The sequence below is a fragment of the Kogia breviceps genome, chromosome 4, assembly GCF_026419965.1.
Source record: "Kogia breviceps isolate mKogBre1 chromosome 4, mKogBre1 haplotype 1, whole genome shotgun sequence".
In the NCBI taxonomy this organism is placed as follows: Eukaryota; Metazoa; Chordata; class Mammalia; order Artiodactyla; family Physeteridae; genus Kogia; species Kogia breviceps.
This window is the reverse complement of record NC_081313.1, coordinates 170,012,629-170,028,034: the sequence shown is the minus strand read 5'-3', so window position 1 is coordinate 170,028,034 and position 15,406 is coordinate 170,012,629. Positions and strand designations below refer to the sequence as shown.

The window sequence follows — 15,406 nt, the reverse complement described above, 5'->3', positions numbered from 1 at the left end:
CCTTTTTGTCCCTCTCAGTGGTACGTGTCCCACTCCAGGGACAGTGCATTTCCATGGGCGCAGCTTGTAGCAGGACAATGGGATTCCTCCTCACCTGGGGGTGGGAACTAACTCACCCATCCCTATGGGACGGCCCACTGCAAAGTCCGCTAGATAACGCCTGTCTCGGGTGTGATGGGGCTTGGTGATCTCAGCCACACAGCGTGGTGATCCGCCATGATGAGAGTCGGGCCAGCGGCTGTCTCCCGTCACTTCCGTAACTTTACAGTGTTGGGTGTCTTGGCAGGGCTCCCCAGTCTGGCATACGAGGCAACAGGCTCTATTGGCCAATCATTTAAATGTCTTAAAGCCTGGGATAGTACTTTAGTCGAATCGGCCAAGGTGGTTTTACCTGTTAGTCATTTAATCTGCTGCTTTAAAATTCCATCCTTCGGGTTTCCCTGGTGGCGCAGTGGTTGGGAGTCCGCCTGCCGATGCAGGGGACGCGGGTTCGTGCCCCGGTCCGGGAAGATCCCATATGCCGCGGAGCGGCTGGGCCCGTGAGCCATGGTCGCTGAGCCTGCGCATCCGGGGCCTGTGCTCCGCAGCGGGAGAGGCCACAGCAGTGAGAGGCCCGGGTACGGCAAAAATAAATAAATAAATAAAATAAAATTCCATCCTTCTTTCCTACCCATCCTGCTGCCTGTGACTTTTAGGGGAAATGAAACCTCTCTTCCACATCACGCACTTTTGCCTAATCTTGCACAACATGACCCTTAAAATGTAACCCTCGGTCACTGTCTATTTGAAGAGGGTATCTGTACTCCGTTTTTCTAATCCCCTAATGGTGGCAGCCTGGTTTGGGCAGCCACAGGAGAAAGCTTGGGTTAGGCTAGATGCCGTGTCCACATAAACCAAGACATTTAGAAGCCTCACTTGGAGGGAGGGGGCCAATATAATCAATTTGCCGGTCCCTCACTGGTTGGGAACTCCAGTGGATGGCGCCAGAGTCCTTTGGCAGTTGCCTGGGGAGTTGTTTAGAACACACATGCTGCTACGGCATTAACCAAGTCACTTTATTTCAAGGGCAATCCAGCATCCTTGGCAATATACCATCCCAGTCAGGGACTGCAGTGGCTGCAGTTCCTATGCGCCCCATCTGCTGTATCTATGGAGGGGTCCATTAGGGCTCATACTGGGCTAGAGCATCAGCTCCCCATTTGCCAGGGGGCGTCAGCACCTTAAGAACCAGGGACATGGAAAACAGTGAGGGCTGCCTCAGTCTGTTGGAAACAAACCCAAATGTCTCTCCACATATCCTCACCCCAGAAGGGCTTATTCACGATCATCTACCCCTTGGCTTCCCATTGTCCGAGCCATAGGGTTAATCTCTTCAGAACTGTCCAACTATCAGTGCAAAGGTTAGCAAACAGCCTGGGGCTCCTGAGCGATCCCCAGCCAAATCGCTCTGAAGTCAGCTCACGGGCTGGTGCAGTTCGTTTTCCATCCAGATGGTGTCAGTGTTGGGCTGAATAGCCACTAGAGTCCCTGTTACCGGTTGCCCGACTAGACCCGTAGGGTGAAGCAGACATCAGCAGGAAGTTCCCCGACTTCCTCTCTACAGGTTGCAGGGGCTACACAGGAATAGAGGCGGTGGGAGCAGCGGGTGTTTGGAGGATCCACATACTCTACAAAGCCTGGGAGCGCTCGCATTTCTAGAGAGAGCGGGCTGGCCGACCCGGTGCTCTTCTGCTGCACAAAGCGCTGTCTGTCACTCATTCAACGTGGGAGTCTGAGCCATGGCAGAGGTGGGTCAATGGAACATATTGTCAATACACCCCTTGATAAGAAGGGATGTTGATACCATGATATGCTGGTTTTCGCGAGAGGTCCTACTTGGAGGAGGGTGATGTAGACTGCTAGGACCTATTGCATTATGGGGGTATATCGGGTTTCTGCCCCCTTCCAGAGCGGTACCTAAATCCTAGGGGTCCTCTCTCCTGCTGTCTCTGCCGCAGTGCTCAACCCATACTTTCCGGAGTCACAGATACATCTAACTCAAACTCAAATGGTAGCCCTGCCCAGAGCTTTCATCTGCTTCACTCGTATTTTTTCCCTTCTCAAAGGCAGCTGTTGCTCTAATCCCCACATGCCCTTTCTTTACTTTAAAGCTGGTATAAAGGATGGAGACACTATTATATATAGGAAGGCTGAACAACAAGGTCCTACTGTATAGCACGGGGAACTATATTCAATATCCAATGATAAACCATAATGGAAAAGAACATGAAAAAGAATATATAGATATATGTATAACTGAGTCACTTTGCTGTACAGCAGAAATTAACACAACATTGTAAATCAACTATACTTCAATAAAATTTTTCTAAAAAGGATGGAGGCGTTGCATCAGGTGGGGAATAAAAGTCCTCCAAAACCCCCAAACCCCTATGAAAGCTTGCACCTCTTTCACATTCTTAGGGGTTGCCTAAGAATCACGGCTTCTGGGACAATGTACCTCTCACCCAACCAAATGACTCCCAGAAGCTTTACGGTGGTGCCTGGAACTTGAACTTCCTATGGGTTCATCCACATCACCGTCTCCCTCACAGATGTTCCAGCAAAATCTGCAGAGTGTCCTGCAGCAGAGGCAAGTCTTTACATGTCAACATTATATTATCAATGTAATGGGCTCATTTTAGTGATGTGGGGAAGGAGAACAGGGACAGGTCTGGGACTCCCATCCCACAACATATGGTGGGGCTGTGCAGGTAGCCTTGGGGAAGTGCTTGAAAAGTCCATTGTTGCCCCTCCCACTTGGAGGCAAATCGATCTGGTGACTCAGTGGCCAGGGGTAGATTGGAAAAAAGCATTTGCTAAGTCCAGCACAGCACGGTACACTCCTAGGACTATGGCCAAGGTATCTAAGATGGTGGCAATTTGGGGCACAACCGCATGGATGGGTGACACCAGTGTGTTCAATTCTCGATAGCCCACGGTCACCCACCACGAGCCATCTGGCTTTTTTACAAGCCATACCTGTCTGTTGGAAGCACGATAGGCAGGGTGTACAATACCCCCTTGGTGCAGTTTGGGGATAGTTTCTCCTATTTCATTATGCCTCCCAGGCAATTTACATCATTTGACAGTAACCACTATTTGAGGGGCCCGGTAGACTTACTGGTTCCCAGCTGGCCTATCCCCTCAGCATTGGTTTGATTACTCTAACCTCAATGTGGGAATTCACAGGTAGAGGTCTGTAGACTGAACTTGTAGCATGTCAATACCCAATATGTTCTCTGGTATTGGAGAGAGAAAAACCTCGTATTCTCGGTGCGGAGAACACCCAATTTACAATGTCGAAGGGAACTTCCTAACCAAAGGCACTGCCCTTCATAATCATCAGTGGCACCAAGGGGGCCTGAAAACTTCTGAGTGTGGCTATGTAGTGGAGTACATTTGGCTCCAGTGTCAACCAGAGCCCTGGCCTTTTATTTATTTCAAGGGGGCTAGTGAATAGCCAGTTCAACTCGGAGCCTCCAATTGCTCCCAACAGGCTTCACCTAGAGGTGATTTTGCCCTGCATCCTAAACCTGAGGCATGGGAGGCACCCATCCCGAAAAGGACCGTGTTCCTGAGGCTTCTGTGAGAGCTAGCAGGGCACTAGAGATAGTCAGGGCAGGTCTGAACTATTCCAGTCTTAAGGCTTTCCACAGGTTGACTGACACAGCACTGGGTTGCTGGTCTTCCTTTTCAGGTGAGGTCCTGGCAGCAATGAGGTTAAACCACATTTGCTCCTGGGTTACTTTTACTGAACCCTTTACAGCCACCTGGGATAGCTTTTTGTCTTCTCTAGTTCCCCCTCTGTCTCGGGAACCTGTACCCATTCCCATGACTTAGCTCAGCATGGATATCAGCATCCCATACCAGTCCCTACCAGGTGCTGGGGGCGGACTGGAGTATCTTGGCTTTCATTTCTTCAGTGAATGTGGCCCAGTTAGGACCCTCAAAGACAAGAGCATAGGTGGCCTCCCTTATTCCCAGCTCCCTAAGAACTTGTTGTACCTCCTCTATAGATTTTCAGGGTGCCACATGCCCAGGGACATCTCCCTCACTGGGCCCTGGAGGCTGGAATAATCCAATCTATAAGGGAGTGAGTAATTTGAACCCCCAAGTACATGCAGGTGCTGCTAGAGGGCAGGGTGTGTGGTGATACTGCTCATTTTCTCTGCCTCCTGGCCAGTCAGAAAAATGTCACGACCCCAGGTATCCCAAAGCCACACTAACCACGTCTGGATACTTTCCTTGGCCTTTTGCCGGAACTTGGCTGTGTTGACCTAAAACAAAAACAGCCAATTATTTTCCCAACAAAATCTGTTTATTTGGCAACAGCAAAGAATTGCAGTTTGAGACATGCAATCTATGGTGAACCACGGGTAAGTCTGGAAAACAAAGAGAAGAATATTCTTTTATAGAAGGGGGAGTTGGGAAGGGCTGCTATAAACAAAGAGTCCGCTGGAGGAAACGGGGAGTTTGAAGTGTAGTGGCTTTTCATTGGCTGAGTTTTGACAGTCTCTCATTGGCTGGACAATTGCTGGGCGGGGAGAAATTCTTTCTTCCTCCTGCTGGGTAGCAAAGTAGTAAACTTCCTCCTGTCGGAAATGCAAAGATACCACCTCTTCCGGTTGAATCTGCAATTGGCAAGGAGTGGTAGCGTGAGAGCTCCCCATTCTGGCCTCTTGACTCCATTTTAAGTGAGGTTTTTGTTTGTTAATTTTCACATTTTCCCCTCTTGATCAAAATCTTTCTCTGAAAACATTGTCGATCAAGAGTCAGGTGGGTTTTTTTTTCCAGATTCAGTGACCTTTTGTCCTTCGATGCCAGGAAAACTTTCCTGGGTGTCATGGCCCAAGCTGGAGGGAAAAGTGCACAGATTGGAAACCTATTGAGGTCACATTCGAGTAACGAGGGGGAGTAGGAGGGAGATCTCTCAGGCATTTCCCATCTAAAGTCTGTATCTTAGAGTAGTGAGAACAGCAAGAGGACACTCAAAACTGGAAATTAAACATGTGGTTTGGGAAGACAGCGCAGGATTAAATATGAAGCAAGAATTGATGGACTTTTCACAAAAATAGCAAAACTTCAAAGACTTGTTTTTAAAAAACAGTATTGTTATCTCAAAAGAACTATTTGGAACTAAATGTTTTACAGCCTGTAGTTTGCAAATTCAGAGACCATGGATTTGGATAAGAATGCAGAGTCAGTTAATAGTCCAGATGGAAGAGGGAGGCTTCTGTGAATTCGAAACCTTTGAGTCTGAATATCTTGGGAAAGCTTTCTCACCAGATGTCGTCTGCCTCAATTCTGGGATATCTTTACCTTCAGGTCACCAGATGATGTACAAGTCCAGTCAGGATTTGGTGCTTTCTTTAGATGTGTCACATGAATTCAAGAGTCTGTTCCCTGGAGTTTGGCAGCAAGGGTTGGTTAGCCGTATGTGATAGGGGCCTTTCCAGTAACGTTGAAGAGTCTTTCTGGAGGTGTCTTTTCCAATAGATGAAACCTCCAGGTTGCAAGGTGTGATGTTTAAGGTCCTCCTCTCCCTGGAGCACACTTTGAAAAGACTGCTCTACCGGAGCATGGTTTTTTGTTTTTTTTGTTTTTTTAAATTTTTGTTTTTGCAGTACGCGGGCCTCTCACTGCTGTGGCCCCTCCCGTTGTGGAGCACAGGCTCCAGACGTCCAGGCTCAGCGGCCATGGCTCACGGACCCAGCCGCCCTTCCCGGACCAGGGCACGAACCCATGTCCCCTGCATCGGCAGGCGGGCTCTCAACCACTGCGCCACCAGGGAAGCCCAGAGCATGGTTATTTTTAATAGAAGCCATTAGGCTGTTACAATATTGAAGTATATCTATGTTTATCAGCCATAGATCAAGAGGTGGGGGCCAGGGGCATGGTGTGTCCTATGACTTTCTCAATGGATAGAGTCTATGAGTTCAAAAGTGGGTTGATCTGAGATTTAGAAGGACCAGCGGCAATGCTTTTGGCTAAAGTGTTTGGAGGGTTTCTACAAATTTTGCCAGTTGACTCTTAATAGTGGTAATAGTGCATTTGACTAACCCTGAGAACTGAGGGTGATAAACACAATAAAACTGTTGTAAACTGGCCAAATAGCACAGATTTGTCAAAGAACCTGACCAGTAAAATGGGTTCCTCTATTATTATAAAGTTCAAGAGGGGCTCCCCAGGTAGGGATAATCTTTTCTAACAAAATTTTAGCCACAGAAGCAGTGGCCTGTCTACAAGGAAAGGCTTCAGTTCAGTGAGAAAACATACAGACAATAACTGAAATATATTTATATCCACGAGATGGGGGAAACTGTATGAAATCCATTTCTCATATCTCCAGTGGGCCCTTAGGCAATTCAAAATGTCCAGGAGCAGCGCTAACAGGTGTCCGATAGATGGGACAAGTGAGGCGAGTACTTTTTTGCAGCCTTATTAATATTTCACCACCAATATTTGTTCATGACTGCTATCATTTTTTCAGTGGACCAATGGTTTAATGCAAGAAATATGAATGATACATACATACATACATATGTGTAATATATATATATGTATGTGTATATATATATAGATATAAAATAAACTGTTATATAACAGTTTAGTGTAAGAAGTGGGAATCCTAGATTTTCTGGTAGGACCTATTTGTTATTTAACCCAAACGAGAGTTCTCTCTTTTTATCAAATGAACAGTTACTAGATTTTCAACATTGCTTTTCCTTTTCTGGGGCCAATGGTTGGGCATTTCTTGTCAATTTTTCTAGATCATCATCTTAGGGAGCATCCCTTTGGACCATGACAGAAGTTTGGCCATTGGTTCCTTTGAGAGAAGTTTTTGACAGAAATATCAGTGAGTTGATTTCCTTTAGCCTCTAGGGAGTCAAGCTTGGAATGCCCAGGGGTCTTAATAGTAGTTAAAGCGGCTGGCAAGAGCATGGCATCTAATAGATTTTGGGTATAAGAGCCATTTTTAATATTTTCCCCATTAGAGGTAAGGAAACCTTGCTGTTTCTATAATATCCCAAAGTCATGGGCTACCCCAAAGGCATACTGGATATTGGTGTAAATGTTTACAGTTTTGCTTTTGCCTAAGTACAAGTCTGAGTAAGAGTGTATAATTCAGCTTGCCAGGTCAAAGTAGACTAAGATAAAGGTGCTGCCTCAACAATTTTAAGAGGTGTAATAACATACCCAGCACGATGTTTACCATTGTCATCCTTTAATTAGGAACCATCAGTAGACCATGAACTATCTGCACTGGTTAGAGCAGTCTCCTGTAAATTATTACAGAGAGTCAAAGGGTGATCTGTCAGTGTTAAAGAGTCATGAGGGGATGCGTCAGTGAAGGAGAGGAGAGAAATAGCAGAGTTGAGGTTACAACAACGTGAGTTATGTGAAGAGCAGTTAGCAAAAGGATTTCATAGGATGTAAGCAACTGAAAAGTGTTGGGTGTGATGGGAATTCAGGAGGGGTTCTACTGCATGGAGTGCAAAGATGGTTAAGGGGGGTTCCTTAATTATTTCTTTGGTGGCCTTAACCAGAAGGCCAGTAGGAGGAATGGTTCTAAGGTAAAGGTGGTGGGTATTCTGTGACACACAGGGTCCAGATATTTGCTATAATACCCTATGGGTCCATGACGGTCCCCATGTTTTTCGATGAGTCCTGCAAGAGCATTCCCTTCCTTCTCAAATACAAAAAGGAAAAAGGGAAGCTGATAATTAGGATGTCCAAGGGCAGGTGGTCTCATTAAGCTTTTCTTTAAGGCTCCAAAAGCTATGTCATCCTGACCTCCCCAAATAACAGGGTCAAGTTTGCTGTTTATATGTTTTTAAAGCATATAAGGGCTGGACCGTAAGAAAGAAATTTGGAATCCAATTTCAACAGTAGCCAGCTAGCCCAAGAAAACCTCATAATTGCTGCTTAGTTTTAGGTTTGGGGAAGTTCAGGATGCTGTGAAGCCTACCTGGATCCAAATGTAGTCCTCATTCTAAGATCAGGTGCCCTAAATATCAAACCTGAAATTTGAGCGAAATGCAATTTTTCTTTGGAGAATTTATAAGACCAAAAGTTGTAGTTTTGTTCTGTTTGTTTTTTCTTTCTTTCTTGTGGTTTTTTTTTTTTTTTTTTTTTTTTTTTGCAGCAAGATCTTATTTCCCTGGCCAGAGATTGAACCTGGGCCACTGCCGAGTCCTAAACACTGGATCACCAGGGAATTCCCAAGACCAAAAGTTTTAACAAGTGGATGCTATCTTCCCATGAAGAGGATTGAGAAAAGAAGCATAGGAGCAAATCGTCTATATATTGCAACAAAGTAGTCTGAAGAAAATTTTGCATTTTCCAAATCAGCTTTCAAGATTTTGTGAAAAGTTAAGGGACTTCCCTGGTGGTCCAGTGGTTAGGACTCCATGCTTCCACTGCAGGGGGCAAGGGTTTGATCCCTGTTCCGGGAACTATGATCCCACATGCCGTGCAGTGTGGCAAATAAATAAATAAATATTTGTGAAAAGTTAAGAGGGACTCTCTGTGAAACCCTGGGGCACAACTGTTGAGGTGTATTGTTGTCCTTCCCAGGTGAAGGCAAAAAGATATTGGCTAGCCTTATCAACTGGAATATTGAAGAATGCACTGCATAGATCAATTATGGTGAAACTTTTGCTTTCAGTGGGAACGAATGTTAGTAGTGTGGATAGGTTAGAAACAACAGGGTGACAAGGGATAACAATGTTGTTTATTGCTCGGAGCTCCTCGACAAACCTCCATCCTCAGCCAGCCCTTGAGTTTTCTCACAGGTAAAACAAGAGTGTTACAAGGACTAGTGTAAGGAATAATGAGGTGCTGATCCTTGTAATCTTCTGTTGTGAGCTTTATAACTTGAAGCTCATCTTTACTTATAGAGTATTGATTAATTCTGGGGAGAGGTTTTGAGAGATCTACTTGAATATCAATGGGAGATGCACTGTGGATTTTGCCAACACCAGTTGGAGATTTTGTCCATAAGGGGGGTGGTAGCTGAATCAATAGGTACAAATGATCAGGGTTTCCAGAATCAGCTCCAGTATCATCAGAGATGGGGCAAATAAAAGATGTTGAAGGGTTATTTAATTCACCTGATTGGTTATTTTGATTGCTACTGTCAAATTCAAGTATTATTTCCCCATTTGGGGAGGAAGAAATTCTGGCATGATACATTTCTAAGAAGTTTCAGCCTAATAAATACGGGCAGAGGAACTAAGGAGAAAAGGGTGGGTATCCCTCAAGGGACCTAAACAAAAGGGAATAGGCTCAGAGACAGGAACCTCTTGAGGTTCATCAGAGATCCCTGATGTTTGAACTGTTTCGGTTCTCCAAGGCAGAGGCTGCTCTAAAGCAGTGGGATTGGACACCCAGAGTGTGGCCCCAGTGTCAATAAGGACAGAGAGAGGTTCATTCCCAGTCTGGAGAGTTGTTTCTCTGAGCAGATTAAGATAGAGTATTGGGAAGAGCCGATGTAATTCCTTGGAGCCTCATCATTGGGAATTAGAAAGGCTGGTTAGAAAACTGAAGATGTCTGAAAGCCTAAATTTGTAACAATCTCACTTCCAGTGTCCTCGCTTTTTGCAATAATAGCAGAAACTAGAAAGTTTTGGTTTCATTTAGAGAACTTCATTTTTCAGAGTCGATAATTAAGAATTTTGGAGGTCTTTCTTTTAGGTGACTCATCTAGGGTGTGAGCGAGCTGATTTGCCAAATTAACCAAATCTGGAGTGGACATAGTTTCCCCCTCCACCCTGGTCCTTTTAAGTAAAAGAGAAAGATCCCAGTTCAGCACACTAATAAACATAGAGTTAAAGGCTACCCAAGTGGATTCAGCATCTGAAGGAAGACCAGAATTTTCTCTGAAAACAATCTGAAGTTGATTATAATAGTCATGAACAGGTTCATCAGGTTTTTGCGTGTAAGCCTAAATTTTGTTCCAGTCAATAGGTGTAGGAAAAGCTCCTGTAACTGATCAGTGGAGGTCTCCAGCAAATGTTCTAGCTTCTTGCCAAAAGATAGGGGTTTATTTTTCTAAATCTCTTTCAGAGGATGTTCCCATTTGGCTGGTCTCATCCAATATTTGTCTTGACCCTCACCAACAAGCATGTGGACTAACTGACATAGATCTGGAAAACCAGGTTGGTAAGTTTTGAGACAGGCTGGGACCTGGGACCCTTTACTGGAAGGCTTGCACCTGGACAAATGTCTCCTCCAGCAACAGAATGCAAAGAAACTATAATATAAGGGACTAAAAATAACTACATGCATGCTCAGTAGGGGCAATTATGAACAATAAGATACAGAAAGGCCACAAACCAACTGCCATTCCTGCAGTGCCAGTGAAAGCAGGGTACTGTACATGATTCCTGCATACAGCACCACCAAGGTGGTACACAGACCACTTAAGTATGCCCCTGCCCAACCCACCGATCCACCCTCACCTTCACCCCATTCAAAGAACCAGCTTGACCCCCCCCCCCCTTGGGGAGTAAACAGCACAGTTCCAATAGGAACAGCCAGGTTCCAAAAGGAATTAGACTGAGGACTAGCACAGTTCCAGGAGAAACAGCCTGATTTCAAAAGTCAGGTCAGAGTGCCAAAGGAGAACTCACAGAAAGGACAAAGGCTTTAACAGAAAGGATGAAGGCTTCAAAATAAATAAATTAACAAATAAATAAATAAATACAATAAGCAGATTCCCAAATAAAGCCTGGAGACTTTCAAAATGCAAAAAGAGCACAGCCTGAATCCAGGAGAAAATTTACCCTCAAACTCAAGGGTTGGCAAGGAAGCAGGGAGTTCTGGGCTTCCCTGGTGGCGCAGTGGTTGGGGGTCCGCCTGCTGATGCGGGGGGCGCGGGTTCGTGCCCCGGTCCGGGAGGATCCCGCGTGCTGCGGAGCGGCTGGGCCCGTGAGCCGTGGCCGCTGAGCCTGCGCGTCCGGAGCCTGTGCTCCGCGACGGGAGAGGCCGCGGCGGTGAGAGGCCCGCATACCACAAAAATACAGAAAAATTTTAAAAAAAAGGAATCAGGGAGTTCAATGGGTTCTGTGGGTACCAACACCTGTTTGCTCACCAGCCTCAGAGTCACTGGGGGTCTTCTCTGAACCCCACTTCTCAGATATCAAGTAATATTGACCAAAAACAGTAAAACAGCCAGTTATTTTACCAACAAAATGGGTTTATTTGGGAACAGTAAAGAATTGCAATTTGGGACATGCAATCTATGGAGAACCACAGGCAAGTCTGGAGACATAGAAGAGAAACTTTCTTTTATCGAGAAGTGGGGGAGTTGGGAAGGGCTGTTATAAACAAAGAATCCATTGGAGGAAACCGGGAGTTTGAAGTGTAGTGGCTTTTCTTTGTCTGAGTTGTGACAGTCTCTCATTGGCTGGGCCGTTGCCAGGCGAGGAGAAATCCTTCCTTCCTCCTGCTGGGTAGCAAAGTAGTAATCTTCCTGTTGGAGATGCAAAGGTACCATCTCTTTCTGTTGCAGAATTGACACTGAGGGGTAAGGTATAAGAGCTCGTCTTTCAGGCCTCCCCACTCCATTTTAAATTAAATGTTTATTAATTTTCCCAGACGCTATATCAATAAGCTCAGCAGGCATCTATTCTCTCATAATGAATGTTTCCTGAACTGGCTGCCCCAGTGGCTGAGTTTGTCATTGCTGTGCTTTTGCTTTCCTTGGTCTTAGGGGTCCGACAGCACAGAGTGCTTTGTCTGTTTCACCGTCAATCACCACAACATCTTCCCCTTCACTCTCCTCATTTTCCCAGGGGTCCTACCTCTTAGTGGCTTTGTCACAAGTGTCCTGACCTTAATATGAGACAGCTTGCAGCCTCCTAGCTTTGCAAAACAGCACACTCAGTTCTCCAACTTAACATCCTGCTCTCTCACATTATCCATCAGCCCCAAAGTTAGGAGAGTAGTGAACAACCTCACATACAACCTCACAGCCTTCTCTAACATCAGCTCTTCCCTCAACTTCTAACTCAAACTTCAGCCTCTAGTTGGGCATCAGTGGCCAGCGCCCTGTGGCAGCCATTAATCTCCCTTCTTTCCTGAAGTGCACTCTGCACAGTTCCTCCAACAGAACATCGGACCAGTTGGTGTTTTCAGGACATCCCTGAACTTATGCAGAGGTCCTCGAGCATCTACATCCAGGCCACTCTTCCCCACAAAGAGGTTGATGACCAACCTGTAATTTCCCCTGCAATGCCTCTTCCCCAAGGCCCATTTTTTTCAGTCTCCTGGCTGTCTCACCAATTGTTAGTTCCCAACCTCTGGAATTCCTTGAGTGAAATCTGAAACTGGCCCCTATAGACAGAGGGTAAGGAGAGATGGAAGAAAGAGGCAGACCACTCCAGATGGGTAGGTGGCAGGTTTAATAAGCAAGGGAACTTACTTATGAGGCTTGTCTTGTATGGCTGCAAGATGAGTAGATACCTGCACCCACCCACCAGAATCTTACAAGTTTATACAGAGGCCTTAATGGGGGTACAGTCAGATATATCGTCTAGATGGTCTCAAAAGTGCATTACTTTTTCAAGGTTGTGTCTTGAAGTGACTTGAAATGAGAAAAGTGGGCAGAATATACATTCCAAGGATAAAGGAAGAGATATGGAGCCTCCAATTGCCCTGGTCCAGCTCCCAGTTCAGCCAGTGGTCACATCCTTTTGGTGACCTCTTGCAACAAGGAACGTGGTTCGAATGCCCACACTCAGCCCTGGGACTGAGAAAAGGGTGCTGATTGAACTGTGGACCCAGGGAAATGTCCAATGTGGGTGGACGACACTCTGGAGCTTGTGTGTCTTACAGGAGAGGGAGGAGCTCCTGGAACAAGGACCATGGAAGGAGCTGGAAGGAAAACAAGAACGACTGTGACATACTCAGAGAGGCAAGAATCCACTCAGGGGCAGGCAATAGATTAAATTCTGGATTCCTCTTTAGGGAAAGCAAGAGCCAGGGAGACGTGCCTTCCCTGGGACCCAGTAACCCCAGTAATTTCTGGGAACTCAATCTAAGGAAAGAATTCAGTCAAATCCAAAACTTATCAAATAGTGACAGGGATGAACTCTCACAGGGGTGTGAGAAGGCACCAGGTATTGAGCTAAACACTTTTGATATATTGATTTATTTCATCATCATAACAACTTGGGAAGGAGCTGATATCATACCCATTCGATAAGAAAGCAAAATCTGGGACTTCCCTGGCGGCGCAGTGGTTAAGAATCTGCCTGCCAATGCAGGGGACACTGGTTTGATCCCTGGTCCCGGAAGATCCCACATGCCGCGGAGCAACTAAGCCCGTGTGCCACAACTACTGAAGCCCATGCTCCTAGAGCCCGTGCTCGGCAACAGAACCCACGGCAATGAGAAGCCCGCCCCCCGTAAGGACGAGTAGCCCCCACTGGACGCAACTAGAGAAAGCCTGCGTGCAGCAATGAAGACCCAGCGCATCCAAATAAATAATTAATTTAAAAAAAAAAAAACAGGCTAATTCTATGTAACCATATATTTTTTAAGAAAAGAAAAAAGAAAGCACAATCTCAGCAAGGTGAAGTAGCTGGTCCAGAGCCAAGATGGAATTTGAGGCCGAGTCTGATTCCTAAGCTGCACCTAAGACCCTCCAGGGCAATGCTTCTCACCCTCGGCACTGTTGAGACCCAGCATCCTCTGTAGTGGTGGGGTCGGCGTCCTATGTATTATATAGGATGTTGAGCATCAGCCCTGGTTCCCACTCACTAGATGCCAGCGCATTTCCTCCTCCAGTTGTGACAACGGAAACTGTCTCCAGCCATTGCCAAATGTCCCCTGGGGGCGGAATCGTCCCTGGGCCAGCGCCTTCCTATAAGCATGGCGATGTCCTCTGTCGCCCACACATGGCCGTATATAACTGAAAACACCTCAATGTCCCAAAGTAAGGTGTTCTGTCAATGCAATGAAATACACGTGTAGTTTCATGAACAGAAATAAAGCAGTTAAGTGAAGGAAGGATTATGGATGAGCTTTTTGTCCTTTACGAAATGTGTTTCTTTAATGTCTTACATTATTCTCTTATAATTAACCACACAAAAAAAAAATCTCCTGTGGGAATTCCCTGGCAGTCCAGTGGTTAGAGGACTCTGCACTTTCACTGCTGAGGGCCTGGGTTCAATCCCTGGTCTGGGAACTAATATCTCACAGCCGTGAGGCACAGCCAAGAAAACAAAAAGAAAAGGAAAGAAAAAATCTCCCTTGTGTGTGCTCCCTGCTCCTAAAATAGTGTCTCTGCCCTGCCTGCCCCAGAGAATGATGGTGGCCTTCTCTTAACTGAACCCCTTATGAGCATGTGGTTTCTACTTGCCTATAAGGAATGTTCCAGTATGTTTTGGTGGAACTAAGTTTGTCAAAAGTAACAAAGGGCCAAAGTTGGAACAATTTGAGTGACAAAATAAATAATGTCAAGTGTAAAATAAATATCCACGAGTCCACACAGATCTAAATAAATGATTGAATAAATAAATAAATGAGGGAGAAGAGACAAATCTCCCAGGCGGAAGAATCCCAAACAGTTTACACAAATGTTCTGCTCTCAAGGAGGTGGAACACGACTCTCCTTCCCTTAGGTGTGGGCTGTAAATAGTGACTTCCTTCCAAAGGGCACAGCGCAAGAGGGAAGAAGGTAACTTTATGGTGGAGACGCCTGATGGACACCACCTCCGCCAGGTGATCAAGGTCAACACCACAGTGATAAGTCACACTGAGGGAGCATGCCCTGGACACGTGTGTAATGAGAAAGGCACTTCCCCTCTGTGGTTCTTCTCTCCAAAGCCCAGTCCAACCATGAGAAAAACGCCAGACAAATCCCAACTGATGGCCCTCCTACAGAACACCTGACTCCAAACTGTCAAGTTCATCAAAACCAAGAAAGTCTGAAAAACTGTCTCAGCCCAGAGACATAAATGTCCCGTGAGGATCCTGGGGCAGAAGAAGGACATTAGGGACAAACTGAGGAGATCTGAATAATGCATGGACTTCAGCGAATAATAATGTTATCCATCAGAATTTGTTCATTAATTGTAACAAATGTACCATACAGATGTAAGAGGGTCAAAGTAGGAGAAATGGGGTGTGGGGTCTATGGAATGTTTTTGTACTATCTTCGCTATATTTCTGCAAACGGAAATAAAATGATTCTTTTAAAAATAGCAAAGCTAAAATCAGCAGAACGGTGGCATAACTATTTCCATTGGGAATTTTAGAGGGAAAACCCACAGACTTTCTGTTTGCAGCACTGGGACTAGAGCGAGGTGACTAAGACACTTGCTTTGGTTGCAGAATGTAAGGGGGGGGCACCCAAAAG

At 45.7% G+C, this 15,406-nt stretch overlaps 1 long non-coding RNA gene across 1 annotated transcript; it reads left to right on the top strand.

Annotated features, from left to right (window-relative positions):
* The first annotated feature begins 1,524 nt into the window (after positions 1-1,524).
* On the top strand, positions 1,525-15,259 carry LOC136794187 (uncharacterized). The gene is made up of 3 exons (XR_010840574.1): positions 1,525-1,787; positions 10,108-10,199; positions 12,612-15,259. It is a non-coding gene; the product is annotated as an uncharacterized lncRNA (long non-coding RNA).
* The last annotated feature ends 147 nt before the right edge of the window (positions 15,260-15,406 follow it).